Raw genomic sequence first — 17,565 nt, forward strand, 5'->3', positions numbered from 1 at the left:
CTAGAGGTCAGACCCCATGGGATTTCACTTTTCTGTGCTAGCATTCTTGATTGATATTGTTATTGTTATGTTTTGTTTATGCAGCCATTTCTAAAAGAGGCAGTTTCACAGAGGACTTCCTTGTTTCCTGGCTCTTACACTCTCTGTCTGCCTCTCTGTCTGCCTGTCTGTCTGTCTTCCTTACTATCTATCTATCTATCTATCTATCTATCTATCTATCTATCTATCTATCTATCCTCTATCTTCTCTTATCCATTCAACTCTTTCTCTGTCTCTAACTGGAGCTAGAAACTGTAGATTGAGAGAACATGTGGCATTTATCCTTCTGGGTCCAGGATACCTTGCTCAAAATCATCTTTTCTAGGTCCTGCAATCCCTTTATACTTGTTTACCTTCCCAAAGAAAATAGTCTTAGATATTTATTTATTCTTTGGATTATTGGTTTCTATTGCATTAATTCATACTTTCTTTTTTTTTTTTTAATTTTCTGTCATCTAGTGGTCTGGGGTTTTGTTTGCTCTTGTTTCTCTACAGTTTTGAGTTGAGTTATTAAATAATTTATTTGTGTTCATTCTAATTTTTTAATGTAGGCATGTAGGCCTATAAACTTCCCTCCTAAGACTGCCTTTACTGTGTCCCAAATGTTTTGTTGTTTTGTGTTTTCATCTTTATTTGGTTTCAGGAATATTTTGATTTCTTTGTTGAGTTCTTTGATATTCATCATTCAGTAATGAGTTGCTTAGTTCCCATGAGTTTATACACTTATGAAAGTTTTGTTTGCAGATTTATTGTAAAATGTCAGATAGGATATATAGAATTATTGTGGTTTTTCTGCATTTTTAATGTTTTACCAGAATGTGGTCTGTCTTAGAGAAATGTGCATGTTCTGCTGAGTAGAATGTATATTTGGTGTTGGTATGGAATATTCAATAGGTATTTGGTCGGTTCATTTGATGTAAGGTGTCGCTTAATTTTGAAGTTTTTAAATTTTTTTCCGAGAAAACGAAGTATTAAAATCACCAGGATTGTATTTGTGTTAATCTGTGTCCATAATTCCATTAGTAAGTATGTCTTTTATGGAATGAGATTTACCATAGTTTGGTGTATTTGTGTTTATTATTGTACAAATTTCATGATTAAATAATTTCTTGAATGGAATGAAATACCCTCCTTTTTCTTTTATGAGTAGTTTTAGTTTGAAGTCTTATTTTCTCAAATGGTAGAGTGGTCAGGTTTGCTTGCTTTCTGATCTGTTTTTTTTTTTTTTTTTTTTTTTTTGGAAAAATTCTGTATTCGGGTCCTTTATTTCTCTTTCGTACACTAGGCCATGAATTCGTATGGAATGGGCTCCAACATCTCAGGCTCTTTTCCTTTAGACCTTACAAAGTATGCTTCTCTGGGTGGCAGAGGCTGGCGCTTCTCTGGGTGGCACAGGCTGGCGCTTCAGCTGAACCCAGGTTCCCTTCTCCTTGGCTTCCTTTTTCTTCTGATCGTTCTCCTTCCCCTGCTTCAGGAAGCTGTGCTGGATGTGCTCAGTCCGCACACTGATCCTCTTGGCCGGAACCTCGCCCTCAACTTGCTTGTTTACAATGATGCCCATGGCATGCTGGGTGACATTGTAGACTCTGCCGGTTTTGCTGTGGTAACACTTGTGGGGCATTCCTTTTTGAACAGGTCCATTCCCTTGATGTCTCAATATCACCCTTCTGGTAGATTCGCATGTATGTGGCCAAAGGAACAACTCCATGTTTCCTAAAAGGCCTAGGGAACATATACTGAGTGCCGCTCCTCTTTCTCTTTGTGTTCGTCATTTTGGCGAGTTAACTGCAAGATGGCTGCTGCTGCTGAAAGCGGATTTTATTTCTTTTTTAAAAAATTTTTTTTTATTAGATATTTTATTTACACCCATTCCCACCCCCCCTTAGGAAACCCCTATCCCATGCCCCCTTTTTCTTTTTGCACATATACATTTTTTAAAAAATGTTAACCAAAGGCTTTATAAGTTTGGTATTGCTCAATCAGAGGTGTAAACCACTACCCAACCTAGATATATCAACTATCGTTGACTGGTGGAGATACATGAACATCTGCCTCCCTGTCTCCCCCCTCTCTCTCTCTCTCATCACCTAGCTTCTCCTCTCCTTCTTTTCCTCCTCTTCTTACTCCTTCTCTTCCTCTCAGTACTCCTCCCATCTTAGCTCCTCCTACATATCACCCTTCCTGTTAAAATAAAACTTTTCTCTCAAAACACAATTAGAGCATAATTATGCCAATTTGTACCCATGAGGTACAATATAGTCCTTATACCCAGTCCATCATTTTGTTGACTAACCAGAACCTCTGTCATCTATCCTAACTAAAACACTTAGTTCTGAACCTGGCTTTTTCCTTGGCTTAAGAATGAATGTCAGCTGACGACCATCCACTCAAGTCTTTTATCTCAAGGTAAATAGCCAGGATTGGCTATGAGGCTATAAGTTTTCAACCCCATCAGAAATCCAGAATGACTGAGTTAACTATAATTGTGGGAAGCACAAAGCATAGCTTCTAAAGCTTAGCCAATTTATAGAGACCTCTGAACACCTGGACACTCCCTCTACTACAAAACGTTGGAGCATCTGTTCTTCCGCCTTCTGGCCCAGGATCATCTGACAGACCTTAGTGCTGCAGAATTATTAAGGGCTGATTACTTTGTCTAGGCAGATATAATCAGTCGACTATTCTCCAAGTGTGTCCTTTTCTGGACAGTAATTTGTCTGTAGATGGAAAGAGGCAATTCTTGTCTAGTGGCTGTCTCACCACAACTGGACTAACTCCAAAGATGCTCAATTTCCTCTTAGAATCCAAGACAGGAAGCTGTCAGGAGCAGACATGTCTCTAATCAAAATGAACATTAATACAGAAATGTTTGTCATGTCAATTCTGTGGATTTCTGATGTTTTGAAAGCCAACTATCCATGTAAGGTAATCTGGACTGTTGCCTGTTAACTCCACTCAGCTATTTCTAAATAAAACATAGAAAACACCCTAACAATAAACTCCAAGCCATGAATTTGCTATAGTCCCTTAACTCACAGGCTAACCATCTCAAATCTGTTAAAAATGTTAAAGAAGGACTGGGCCTAAGCCTTCTGTTCCTAAATGTGTTATACTGGTATAATGCCTATGAGAATAACAATGTTCATCTCACTTTTATATCAATAAGAAGCTCATGCCAATGAAAACCTTAAAATTTGTAATCAAAGTAAATTGGTGCCATTTAAGAAATTATAACATCATCTTGATAATAATGGTACAGATTTCTACCAATAGGTTATGGCTATGCAATAAATCCTAGCTAATCCTCTCTGTTCCAACAAAACCACTACTTTTCCCTAGAAAGACAGCCCAACATTTACCACCTTATTCCCCAAGCCCAGGGAATAAGGGTGCTGACTCTTCGTTAGCTTCTTCAAGCTGATTATGGGCGTTGATTAGAAGAGGGGTGGGGGGAAGAGCAAATTGACAAGCCTCTGATGCTGTGTCTTCACTGCCTCCAGATTGAATTCCTGGACCACAGAGGTTTGAGCAGGTCTGCCCATATTGCTTGTTGAGTAGATACACCAAGGCTGATCATTCTGCAATATACAATTCTCAAAACAAATTTTAGTATCAAGATAGTTTTTTTTAAAGAGGGCTGACATTTTATTAAGGATGTTTGTTTTAACTGCTTTTTTTCCCCTTTTATTGGATATTACATTTACATTTCAAATTTTATCCCCTTACCGAATTCCCCCCACCTCCCAGGAACCACTTATCCCATCCCCCCTCCTCCTGCTTCTATGAGGGTGTTTACCCACCTACCCCTCAATCCCCCTCCCCACCCTCAGGTTACCCCCCCCCCCCCACTCAGTGCTCAGCCTTCAAGGTACCATTGACCTCATCTCCCACCTATGCCCAACAAGGCCATCCTCCTCTACATGTACAGCTGGAGTCATGTGGCTCTCCATATGTGCTCCTAGGTTGGTGGTTTAGACCCTGGGGTGCTCTGGCTGGTTGGTATTGTTGCTCTCCTCATGAGGCCACCAACACTTTAGGCTCCTTCAGTTTACACTCTAACTTCTCCATTGGGGACCTTTGATCAGATTAATGGTTAGCTGTGAGTATCTGCCTCTGGGTATGTCAGACTCTGGGGGACCTCTAAGAAGACAGCCTTATCAGACTGCTGTCAGCTTTCCCTTTCTGACATCCATATCAGCGTCTATTTTTGGTGACTGCACATGGAATGAATACCCAGGTGGAATGGTCTCCATATAACCTCTCCTTCAGATTCTGTCCCACACTTTGTCTCCATATTTGCACCCTTGAGTATTTAGTTACTACTTCTAAGAAAGACCTAGGCATTCTCACTTGTTCTTTCTTCTTCATGAGCTTCACGTCCTCTGGTAGTTGAATCTTTGTTGTTTCAAACTTTTGGGCTAATCTCCGCTTATCAGTGAGTAAATACCATGTGTGTTCTTTTGTGATTGGGTTAACACACTCAGGATGATATTTTCTAGTTTCATCCATTTACCTAATAATTTCTCAAATTCATTATTTTTAATAGCTGAGTAATACTCCATTGTGTAAATGTACCACATTTTTTGTATCCATTCCTCTGTTGAAGGGCATCTGGGTTCTTTCCAGCTTTTGGCTATTATAAATAAGGCTGCTATGAACATAGTGGAGCATATGTCTTTGTTATATGTTGGGGCATTTTCTGGGTATATGCCCAGGAGTGGTATAGCTGGGTCCTCAGGTAGTGCTATGTCCAATTTTCTGAGGAACCACCAGACTGACTTCCAGAGTGGTTGTACCAGTTTGTAACCCCACCAACAATGAAGGAGTGTTCCTCTTTCTCCACATCCTCGCCAGCATCTACTATCACCTGAATTTTTGATCTTAGCTCTTCTGACTCGTGTGAGATGGTATCTCAGGGTTGTTTTGATTTGCATTTCCCTGATGACTAAGGATGTTAAACATTTCTTAAGGTGATTCTAGGCCATTTGTGTTTCCTCAGTTGTGAATTCTTTGTTTAGCTCTGTACCCCCATTTTTTAATGGGGTTATTTTGTTGTTTGGCATCTAATTTCTTGAGTTCTTTGTATATATTCGATATTAACCCTCTATTGGATGTAGGATTGGTAATGATCTTTTCCAAATCTGTTGGAAGCCATTTTGTCTTGTTGACAGTGTCCTTTGCCTTACAGAAGCTTTGCAATTTGATGAGGTCCCATTTGTCAATTCTTGATCTTAGAGCATAAGCCATTGGTGTTCTGTTCAGGAACTTTTCCCCTGTGCCTAGGTATTCGAGGGTCTTCCCCAACTTCTCTTCTATTAGTTTCAGTGTATCTGGCTTTATGTGAAGGTCCTTTATCCACTTGGAGTTGAGCTTTGTACTAGGGGATAAGAATGGATTAATTTGCATCCTTCTACATGTTGACCTCCAGTTGAGCCAGCAACACTTGTTGAAAACGCAGACCTTTTTCCACTGGATGGTTTTAGCTCCCTTGTCAAAGATCAAGTGACCATAGGTATTCGGGTTCATTTCTGGGTCTGCAATTCTATTCCATTGATCTTCCTGTCTGTCTCTGTACCAATACCATGCAGCTTTTATCACTACTGCTCTGTAGTACAGTTTGAGGTCAGGGATGGTGATTCCCCCAGAAGTTCTTTTATTGTTGAGAATAGTTCTCACTATCCTAGGTTTTTTGTTATTCCAAATGAATTTGTAGATTGCTCTTTCTATCTCCATGAAGAATTGATGGGTATTGCATTGAATCTGTAGATTGCTTTTGGCAGGATAGCCATTTTTACTAAGTTAATCCTGCCAATCCAGGAGCATGGGAGATCTTTCCATCTTCTGAGATCTTCTTCGATTTCTTTCTTCAGAGACTTGAGGTTCTTGTCATACAGATCTTTCACTTGCTTGGTTAGATTCACTCCAAGATATTTTATTTTATTTGTGGCTATTGTGAAGGGTGTCATTTCCATAATTTTTTCTCAGCATGTTTATCCTTTGAATAGAGGAAGGCTACTAATTTGTTTGAGTTAATTTTATATCCAGCCACTTTGCTAAAGTTGTTTATCAGGTTTAGGAGTTCTCTGGTGGAAGTTTTAGGGTCACTTAAGTATACTATCATATCATCTGCAAATAGTGAAATTTTGACTTCTTCCTTTCCTATTTATATCCCTTTGACTTCCTTTTGTTGTCTAATTGCTCTAGCTAGGACTTCCAGTACTATATTGAATAGGTAAGGTGAGAGTGGGCAGCCTTGTCTAGTCCCTGATCTTAGTGGGATTGCTTCAAGTTTCTCTCCATTTAGTTTGATGTTGGCTACTGGCTTGCTGTATATTGCTTTTACTGTGTTTAGATATGGGCCTTGAATTCCTGATCTTTCCAAGACTTTTAACATGAAGGGATGTTGAATTTTGTCAAATGCTTTTTCATCATCTAGTGAGATGACAATGTGTTTTTTTCTTTGTGCTCATTTATATAGTGGATTACATTGATGGATTTCTGAATATTGAACCATCCCTGCATTTCTGGGATAAAGCCTAGTTGATCTTGATGGATAATTGTTTTGATGTGTTGTTGGATTCGGTTTGTGAGAATTTTATTGAGTATTTTTGCATCAATATTCACAGGAGAGGTTGGTCTGTAGTTCTCTTTCTTTGTTGGGTCTTTCTGTCGTTTAGGTATGAGTGTAATGGTAGCTTCATAGAACGAATTGGGTAGTGTTCCTTCTGTTTCTATTCTATGGAATAGCTTGAAGAGGATTGGTATTAGGTCTTCCTTGAAGGTCTGAAAGAATTCTGTGCTGAAACCATCTGGCCCCGGCCTTTATTTGGTGGGAAGATTTTTAATGACTGTGTCTATTTCTTTAGGAGTTATGTGACTGTTTAGATGGTTTATCATCTACTCCTCCTTTAACTTTGGTACCTGGTATCTGTCTAGAAAATTGCCCATTTCATCCAGATTTTCCAATTTTGTTGAGTATAGGCCTTTGTAGTAGGATCTGATGATTTTTTTTTTTAATTTCCTCTGTTTCTGTTGTTATGTCTCTCTTTTCAGTCCTGATTTTAATTTGATTACTGTCTCTGTGCCCTTTGGTTAGTCTGGCTAAGGGTTTGTCTATCTTGTTGATTTTCTCAAAGAACCAGATCCTGGTTTTGATGATATTTTGTATAGTTCTTTTTGTTTTAGCTTGGTTGATTTCAGCCCTGAGTTTGATTATTTCCTGCCATCTACTCCTCTTGGGTATATTAGCTTCTTTTTGTTCTAACACTTTCAGGTTTGCTGTTAAGCTGTTAATGTATGCTCTTTCTATTTTCTTTTTGTGGGCACTTAGAGCTATGATTTTTCCTGTTAGTACTGCTTTCAGTGAGTCCCAGAAGTTTTGATATGATGTGTCCTCATTTTCATTTAAATCTAAGAAGTCTTTAATTTCTTTCGTTATTTCTTCGTTGACCAAGTTATCATTGAGTAGAGCATTGTTCAGTTTCCAAGTGTATGTGGGCTTTCTGTTGTTTTTGTCCATGTCAAAGATGAATCTTAGTCCATGGTGGTCTGATAAGGTACTAGGGATTATTTCAATCTTTTTGTGTCTGTTGAGGCTTGTTTTGTGACCAATTATATGGTCTATTTTGGATAAGGTACCATGATGTGCTGAGAAGAAGGTATATTCTTTTGTTTTAGGATGAAATGTTCTATAGATGTCAGCTATGTCCAATTGGTTCATAACTTCTGTTAGTTTCATTGTGTCTTGGTTTAGTTTCTGTTTTTATGATCTGTCCATAGCTGAGAGTTGAAATCTCTCACTATTATTGTGTGAGGTGCAATGTATGTTTTAAGCTTTAATAACGTTTCTTTTATGTATGTGGGTGCCCTTGCATTTGGGGTATAGATGTTCAGAATCCCGAGTTCTTCTTGGTACATTTTTCCTTTGATGAATATGAAGTGTCCTTCTTTGTCTTTTTTGATTGCTTTTGGTTGAAAAATGATTTTATTTGATATTAGAATCACTACACCCTCTTGATTCTTGGGACCATTTGCTTGAAAGATTGTTTTCCCAACTTTTATTCTGAGGTAGTGCCTGTCTTTTTCACAAAGGTGCATTTCCTGAATGCAGCAAAATGTTGGGTCCTGATTACATATCCAGTCTGATAGTCTATGTCTTTTTATTGGAGAATTGAGTCCATTGATATTAAGTTATATTAAGGAAAAATGAATGTTGTTTCCTGTTATTTTTGTTATTGGCAGTGGAGATATGTTTGTATAGGTACCTTCTTTTAGGGTTGTTGGAGGATTACTTTCTTGCTTTTTCTAGGTTGTAGTTTCCCTCCTTGTGTTGGAGTTTTCCACCAATTATCCTTTGAAGTGCTGGATTTGTGAGATATTGTGTAAATTTGGATTTGTCATGGAATATTTTGGTTTCTCCATCAATATTGATTGAGAGTTTTGCTGGGTATAGTAGTCTGAGCTGGCATTTGTGTTCTCTTAGGGTCTGTATGATATTGGTCCAGGATCTTCTGGCTTTTATGGTCTCTGGCGAGAAGTCTAATGTAATTCTTTTTTTTTTTTTTTTTTTTTTTTTTGTTTTTCGAGGAATGGTTTCTCTGTATAGCCTTGGCTGTCCTGGTACTCACTCGGTAGACCAGGCTGGCCTCGAACTCAGAAATCCACCTGCCTCTGCCTCCCAAGTGCTGGGACTAAAGGCGTGCGCCACCACCGCCCAGCTAGTGTAATTCTTATAGGTCTGCCTTTCTATGTTACTTTACCTTTTTCCCTTACTGCTTTTAGTATTTTTTTTCTTTGTTTTGTACATTTGATGTTTTGACTATTTTGTGGCAGGAAGTATTTCTTTTCTGGTCTAAACTATTTTTGAGTTCTGTAGGCTTCTTGCATATTTATGGACTTCTCTTTCTTTAGGTTAGGGAAGTTTTTCTCTATAATTTTGTTGAGGATATTTACTGGTCCTTTAAGTTGGGAGTCTTCCCCCTCATCTATACCTATTATCCTTAGGTTTGGCTTTCTCATTGTGTCTTGGATTTCTTGTATATTTTGGATTAGTAGCTTTTTGTATTTTGAATTTTCTTTGATAGTTGTGTCAATGTTTTCCATGGTATCTTCTGCACATGAGTTTCTCTCTCTATCTCTTGTATTCTGTTGGTTATACTTGTGTTTATGACTCCTGGTTGTTTTTTTAGGTTTTCTATCTCCAGGGTAGTCTCCCTTTGTGATTTCTCTATTGTTTCTACTTCCATTTTTAGATCCTGCATGGTTTTGTTTAATTCCTTCTCCTGTTTGGTTGTATTTTCTTGCAATTCCTTAAGGAATTTTTGTGTTTCCTCTTTAAGGGTTTCTATCTGTCTACCAGTGTTCTCCTTAAGTTCTTTGAGAGTGTTATTTATGTCTTTCTTAAAGTCCTCTATCATTGTCATGAGAAGTGATTTTAATTCTGAATCCTGCTTTTCTGGTTTGATGGGGTGTTCAGGGCTTGCTATGATGGGGGAACTGCGTTCTGATGATGCCATGTAACTTTGGTTTCTGTTGCTTACGTTTCTGTGCTTGCCTTTTGCCATCTGGTTAACTCTAGTGCTGCCTGTACTTGCTGTCTCTGACTGAAGCCTGCCTTTCCAGTTATCTTGCTTGTGTCTGATCTCCTCAGTGTCCAGATGTCTCTGTGATCTTCTCCAGCTGCACTGAGTACAGTGGTACCTCTAGGATGCCTCAGGATATGGTGCCTCCAAGGTAGCAGTCCAGCTAGGTGTCTGCTGTTCTGGGTGCAGTGTCTCCTCTAGGATGTCTCAGGATAAGGTTCCCACTGATCTGAGTGCAGTGGCTCCTCTAGGATATCTCAGGATATGTTGTCTGACACTCTGAGTTCAGTTGTTGCTCTGTGACTCTAGGTTGAGTGGACCTTCCAGAATGTCTCAGGCGGAATCCTGGGTCCACACAACAGCAGACCGGGTAGTGGTCTGGTCCAGGCCTCAGATCTGGGAGAGTGGCGGAAGGGGAGTGCTCATCGGAGGGGATCGGGGGAGTGGATATCTTCTGGAATCTGAACGCTCCTAGCACCCAGCTATGGGCTTAGGGCAGTGTTTGGGTCTTCCTACCTACAGCTTGCTGTGGGGTCCGTGGAGCCTCCAGGATGTCTGGGCCGGGGGGGGGGGAATCCAGGGTCTACACAACAGCAGACCGGGCAGAGGTCTGGTCCAGGCCTCAGATCCGGGATAGGGGCTGAAGGGCATCTTCTAGCTTTTATAGACTCTCGTGAGAAGTCTGGTGTAATTCTGATAGGTCTGCCTTTATATGTTACTTGGCCTTTTTCTCTTACTGCATTTAATATTCTTTCTTTGTTTTGTGCACTTGGTGTTTTGATTATTATGTGACAGGGGGTATTTCTTTTCTTGTCTAGTCTATTTGGCATTCTGTAGGCTTCTTGTATGTTTATGGGCATCTTGTTCTTTAGATTAGGGAAGTTTTCTTCTATAATTTTGTTGAAGATATTTATTGGCCCTTTAAGTTGGGAATCTTCACTCTTATCTATACCTATTATCCTTAGGTTTGGTCTTCTCATTGTGTCCTGGATTTCCTGGATGTTTTGTGTTAAAAACTTTTTGCATTTTGTGTTTTCTTTGACAGTTGTGTCAATATTTTCTATGGTATCTTCTGCACCTGAGATTCTTTCTTCTATCTCTTGTATTCTGTTGGTGATGCTTATGTCTGTGACTCCTGATTTCTTTCCTAGGTTTTCTGTCTCCAGGATAGTCTCCTTTTGTGATTTCTTGATTGCTTCTACTTCCATTTTTATGTCTTGGATAGTTTTGTTTAATTCCTTCACCTGTTTGTTTGTGTTCTCTTGTAATTCTTTAAGGGATTTTTGTGTTTCCACTTTAAGGAAAACTTCTACCTGTCTACCCGTGTTCTCCTCAAATTCTTTGAGAGTGTTATTCATGTCCTTCTTAAAGTCCTCAATCATCATAATTAGAAGTGATTTTAAATCTGAATCTTGCTTTGCTGGTGATGTGGGGGAATTCAGGAGTTTCTAGTGTGGGAGAACTAGGTTCTAATGATGCCAAGTACCCTGGGTTGCTGATGCTTATATTCTTGCGTTTCCCTTTTGCCATCTGGATCTCCTTAGTGCTACCTGCCCTGTCTCTGACTGGAGCCTGGCTTTCCTATTATCTTGGTTTTATCAGAACTGTGTGGGGTGGGTTACTGCTGGAGTAAGAGCTGGGGCCCAAAATCTGTTCAGTGCTCCAGACCAGGAGTGACTGCCTGGTTCCTACTGGGTCCCAGTTACTCCCTGTTTGGGGTGATCATTGTTGTCTGCTTACCTAAGATAATACCAGGGTTAGAGCACCTGGGTGCCCTGCTTCCTCTGGGTTCTTAGAGATTGGGGGCAGAGTTGCTACCTGAGATCTGCTCAGGGCTCAGGCCGGAAGGTACCTCTTATACTTTTCAAAAGCATTCCTTTAACCTGAGGTCAAAACCAATGTGAAATATGAAGAAGTTATAAAAAGACTGAAATCTAGAACAGCTATAACCCTGATGCACTTTATCCAAATGTTTAAAACTTTGAAGTGCTCTGCCTGCAGAAAGAAGGCAAGGTTTTATTTTCCAGTCAGAGGAACCAAGCACAAGAAAGAATGAAGCGGTATAGTTTCTCAATTTTGTAGCTAGCATCTCAATCCAAAAACATAAAGTAAAAAGAAAGAAAGAAAAGAAAAGTGAGGAAGAGCAGACAAGCAGAGCCAACAAAATAAACTTTTGCCATTGTTTGCTTAGAAAACAATTCCTTGAGATTTCTTTTTTCTCCCAAGTGGGGGAAAAATCATTTTCTCAGTTTACTTTCTAGAAGAAAAATTTATACAACCAAACCACCAAGTAATCCCAGACAGTCCCTGTACTTGGGGCTGTGGGGGCCATGGTAAGTAGCTCACTGCTGACATAGTTTACTTACTGGCACTGTCTGATCCTGTCCAACTTCTGTAAGATTCCCAAGGGCATGGGGCTGAGGAGATGGTTCTATTGTTAAGAGCAAAGGCTGCTCTTCCAGAAGACCCAGGTTCAGTTCCTAGTACCCACATGTCAGTTCATATCTGTCTAGTTCCAGGGGATGCAACACCCTCATAAAGACATACACACAGGCAAAACACCAATACTTGCAAAATAAATAAATACAATTAAAAAAAAAAAAAGATTCCCAACTGTGTCCCACCTGAATGAGCAGAGTGAGAGTTCCAGTTGAGAGGATAGAGAGAATCGGCTCCTGGAAGACTGATATCCAAGCACAGAGACTTGTCTGGGTGTGGAGTCCTGGAGAACTGGGGACACACTGTAGTGCCTCAAGCCTCTGTGTTTACCCAACAAGGGCTGCAAGGGTTGCTGTTCTTGTCAGGTGGAGAGGGACATCTGCAGTGTCTGTTCTGAAACAGCTTGTTTCTCTTTGGAAACGCCTGTCTGCCTGCTTCTGGAATGATTCCCATGACCTGCCCTGCTACCATGACAGACTCAGGCAAGGGCTTGTGAGCCAATGGTGGAGTTTATATTGCGGGCATGGAGCTGAGTGCTTTGTTAGCATGGGGTCTCTCCTCCTACATCAAGAACATTAAAGATACCTGTAAGTGTGACAGCATTTTCATCTAGACTGCTCTGGGAGCAAAGTTTGTTCAAAAATAAAGTCAATGTGGGGGGGGGGAGTGAAGGCAAGAGCTAAATAGAGGCAAAGGAAAAAGAGAAAGCCAGTGGAACTTCTCTCTCTCATGTGGATGCCATGTGATAGCCTCCTATCCTGCCACCACAAAGACTGTATCATAAAACTGTGAGCCACATCACGTGCCACCCGCTCCACCCCAGCCACACTGCTTCACCCCTGTGAATCACATCACCTCACTCCTGTGAACCACATTGCACCCCACCCCTGTGAGCCACATGGCGCTCCCTCTCCCCTCAAGAGCCACATTGCATCACCCTCACCACCCCCACCATGAGCCACATCGCCCTGCCCATTGCTTTTACCATGTATTTTGTCTACAGTAATGAGAAAAGTAATTAATACCTTGGTCCTGCTTTCATGTGTGGCTGTCACCAGGAGGGAGGGAAGTGTCAGGAGCCATAATGGGACAAGCTAATAATTAGCAGATGAATCCTGAAATGCTTGCCTCGGATTATTATATAATCTGAGATGAGTGTGCCCCATTAGCAAGGCTGTGGTGGACATGATTTTAGGAAAGATTCTTGTTATTAATATGCTTTTCCCATTATTATTATTATTAGGCATATGCAACTATAACTAAGCAATAGAACACCCCTTTGTAGCAGATCTCTGCAGCTCCACTGTTAGGAGCCGCGATGAGCATGACAGCATTCGCCATTACAAGATGGCGCGGGCATCCTGTGCTCCCACAAGTAAACAACTAACTGTGCAGGTGCAAAAGGCAGAAGCGCGTCAAAGTCACTGCCCATCCCGGGGCGTAATATGGGGTAATGAGTGAACATCCAATCAGAAGTGAACACACCACTCTAGGGTACATATAGCAGTGCCTTTCCTGGGCTTGGGGTCTTCCCCTTCTGCTGATACGAGAATAAAGCCTCGCTGTGGTAACTACCCAAACACTGCCTCACGTGTCTCTTTTGTGGGCGAAGGGGACTTGGAAGGGGTCCGGAATATCTGGTGCCAAAACCCGGGATCTTCAAGGCGCCGCAGGAGACCCCCTGAGACTCGAGGCGGGTTAAAAGACTATAGGATCAAGGTACGTCTCTGAGAGATATGTTTGGGGTGGAAGCCTTCGTTGCGAGCGGATTCTCACCCATTGCCACCGCTGCACTAGTTGGCCTCTTGCTTGTGTTGTTTTTGTTTTTAGCTTATTTGTGTTGTGGGGATCCAGCTCGCAGCACAGCTATTAGGGCAAGTCAAGAGGTTTCAGGAGAGGTCCACTCCAGGGTATCAGAAACAGAGTGTGTTAGCCGGCATCAGGCCAAGGAGCCTGTGGAAAAGGACAAGGCCAAGGAGCCTGGAAAGGAGAAGCAGGCAAAAAAGCCTGAGCAACAGAGACAGGCCAAGGAGCCTGGTCAAAGAAAAGAGTACTCAAAAGGAACAGGGGCCACTGCAGGGCCTATTAAGGTTAAGGACCCTTCACCGGCTGGTGAAGAGAGAGTGGAGGTCAAAAGAACCCCCCATACCCCATTAAGGAGCTTGCTGCCATAGACCTTAGCAGCTCTGAAGAAGGAAGCCTAGAGGAGGAAGCAGCCCCCTATGCAACATATAACAGTCCTGAGATAAGACTAAGAAAGACTTTGAGTCCCTCGGCCCTGCCCTTGCCTCTGACCTATACCCCGGGCAGTGCCTCTAATTCATTTCTTAGCCCAGGAGATCGGAGACAGCTACAGCTTGCATTTCCAGTCTTTGAAGTGGCAGAAGGAGCACGTGTTCATGCCCCAGTAGAGTATAGGCAGGTCAAAGAATTAGCTGAGGCAGTACGTGCATATGGAATTGGGGCTAATTTTACCATATCCCAAGTGGAGAGGTTAAGTGCAGCTGCTATGATGCCAGGAGACTGGCAGGACACAGTGAAGGCAGTACTTAACAATATGGGCCAATATTTGGAATGGAAAGTGCTCTGGCATGAGCAGTTACAAGCACAAGCCAGAGATAATGCAAGCATTGAGGGTCAACAATTATGGACTTTTGACATGCTGGCTGGAGTTGGCGTACACGAGAACGACCAGACCATTCATCCCGGGGAGGTCTACGCACAGATAGCATCAGCTGCAACAAAGGCATGGAAGTCTCTCCCTAGGAAGGAAGGCAGTAATCTTTATTTGTCCAAAATAACTCAGGGGACCAGTGAGTCCTTCTCTGACTTTGTGGCCCGCATGACTGAGGCCGCTGGCAGAATCTTTGGGGAACCAGAGCAGGCAGTGCCATTAATTGAACAGATGATCTTTGAAAATGCTACAGTGGAATGCCGCACAGTCATTGCCCCTCGTAGGAACAGAGGGTTGCAAGACTGGTTAAGAATCTGTCACAGCTTGGGAGGTCCCCTCACTAATGCAGGACTTGAGGCAGCAAATTTTGAGATGGCTGCTGTCCTTCTCCAAGGTCAGGGACGTGATAGACCCCTGCCATGGCCGGGGAGGGGAGCTGTCTGTGTTTTTCCACAGGGTGAAGACAATCCAATTTGGGTCCCCACGTGGCTGGTGTAGATTGTGAAGAATGAAGCTAGATTGCAAGATAACGGCTCTGATTCTCCTGATGCTGATGTTCGATTTGGGGATAAGTATACCACTATGGGCCATAGTTAGATCTTGGCCTGTTCCCATGCCAGTACATTCAAATTCTGCAGTGCTGCCGTTGTTTACAGCTACTGAGTGTTACATTGATGCCCCGTGCTCTCGGCGCACCCACCAGCAGCCTGAGTTATATAATGCTACAAGTCTTCCATTAAATTATACACTTTGTTTTGTGGCAGCAAGCAAGGATAATAAGACAAGTAAACTACATACACCTTGCATGATTCTTAAGAAAGCTACTCTTGCTAATTGGGTGGATCCTGTGACTTACAGTAAGGTGGAGACAGGAGTGCTAGGGGCTGTCTTGAATCAGATTAGTTCAGGACAGATGGAAGGATCAGGAAATGTCGGTCTGAATTAATCAGCACCTATAAACATTACCACCACCATGATTAGAAGTAATGTTATTATAATTAAGAGGTCCAATTGGCATACCAATAATGCCACTTTACAACAGATGATACCGTGGTACTATCCAGATTTGTCCTTTCCAGTGGTGTTTTCACCTTGCCAGTCTAAGATTAAACTCAAGAAACAAATTGCCAGAGGATTTAATTTATCCCCTCCTCTCGATTTGGCTATAATGAATAATACAGGTAAGAGCACTGGCATAGAAAATATTTGGCCCTTTTATCATTGGGTGTTGAGTAATAAGGCTGGAGCTAGTGCCAGTGTATCTGCCTTTCCCTTGTTGAATGGTATATTTCATGAGGTACAAAATGTTTCATCTACACAATCTAATATCTCTAGCCATTTGAATAACATTAAAATTAATAAGGTGTTTAGGAATGCATCTGCACAACCAGTGTCGGTGTGTGTGGACCCCTCATTTTTCTTTATGTTATCCAACTTTCAAAATAATTCTGATATCTTGGATTGTAAGAATGTTACATGCTTTTAGCACAATGCTGGAATGGATCACTAGACCTAGCCTTGGTTGTGCACGTGCCTACCTTTGTGCCCATTCCAGTAGAAGCCGATCCTGAAACTTTCCCTATTACATCATTCATAAGACATAAAAGAGACCTTGGCATTACTGCAGCCATTATCACTGCTATTACCATCTCTGCAGCTGCAGCTGTGACAGCTGGCATAGCCTTGGCTAATCAAATTACAGCAGCTACTGTTGTTAATCAAATTTCAGAAAAGACTTCTGAGGCTTTGACCACTCTACAGAAAGTGGATGCACACTTGGCATCAGACATTCTGTTGGTCAATCAGAGAGTTGATTTCCTCCAAGCCCATGTGGAACAACTCACAGATGTGGTTCAAATGAGCTGCATGTCAGCAACCCCACATCTATGTATTATACCTCTGAGATTTATGAACGATACATCTATTCAAAGCCATAATCTTTCTGCTTATTTACAAGGGAATTGGACTGGGGAGCTGGACCAGATGCAGCAGCAATTGCAGATCCGGATCTTGAGCCTTGATGGAACACGAGTGGACCCTGTTACCCCTGGCAATTTTACTTCTTGGCTTACCTCTGCCTTTTCTTTCTTTCTTAAAGGGTGGGGATAGGCCTGTTTGGTGCAGCCCTATGCTGTGGATTAGTGTTCATGTTATGGTTGGTCTGCAAGCTCAGAGCCCAACAAAAACGTGACAAGGTCGCTATTGCCCAAGCACTCATAGCCTTGGAGCAAGGATCTTCCCCTGAAATTTGGCTATCTATGCTAAGAAAGTAACTGATGACTGAGACCCTCTGTCGATGCACCCCAAGGGTTCAGCCCATTGCACTGGGTCAATGAGAAGTCTAAGTCTAGCCAGCCCTTGCCTGAATAACTGTGGTACCTGAATATTTAGAGGTGTTTGTGAGTGGGTACTTGACAGGGAATATTCCACGAGTGTGGATAGATTTCCTGAAAGTATGCCTGATTGCACAAAGGTTTGATGCCAAAACCTCCTCTCCGCGCACAGACGGCCACTGGGTGCTCCAGGCTCCCTTTCCCCGTCAAAAGGCATTGAGATGGGTATGGGAAGTATTACTCATTGCACGACGACAAGAGAAGAAACCCATTACAGTATCTCATTTTTCACAGGTGATCAGGCCTCTGCTTTCCCTCACTGAGTTGGTGCCGTGCCTGATAGGCAAAAGGCTGTTCCATCTTAATAAAATTCATAGGGGGAGATGTTAGGAGCCGCAGTGAGCATGACAGCATTCGCCACTACAAGATGGCGCGGGCATCCTGTGCTCCCACAAGTAAACAACTAACTGTGCAGGTGCAAAAGGCAAAAGCGCGCCAA

This window comes from Arvicanthis niloticus, chromosome 25 (assembly GCF_011762505.2).
Source record: "Arvicanthis niloticus isolate mArvNil1 chromosome 25, mArvNil1.pat.X, whole genome shotgun sequence".
Taxonomy (NCBI): Eukaryota; Metazoa; Chordata; class Mammalia; order Rodentia; family Muridae; genus Arvicanthis; species Arvicanthis niloticus.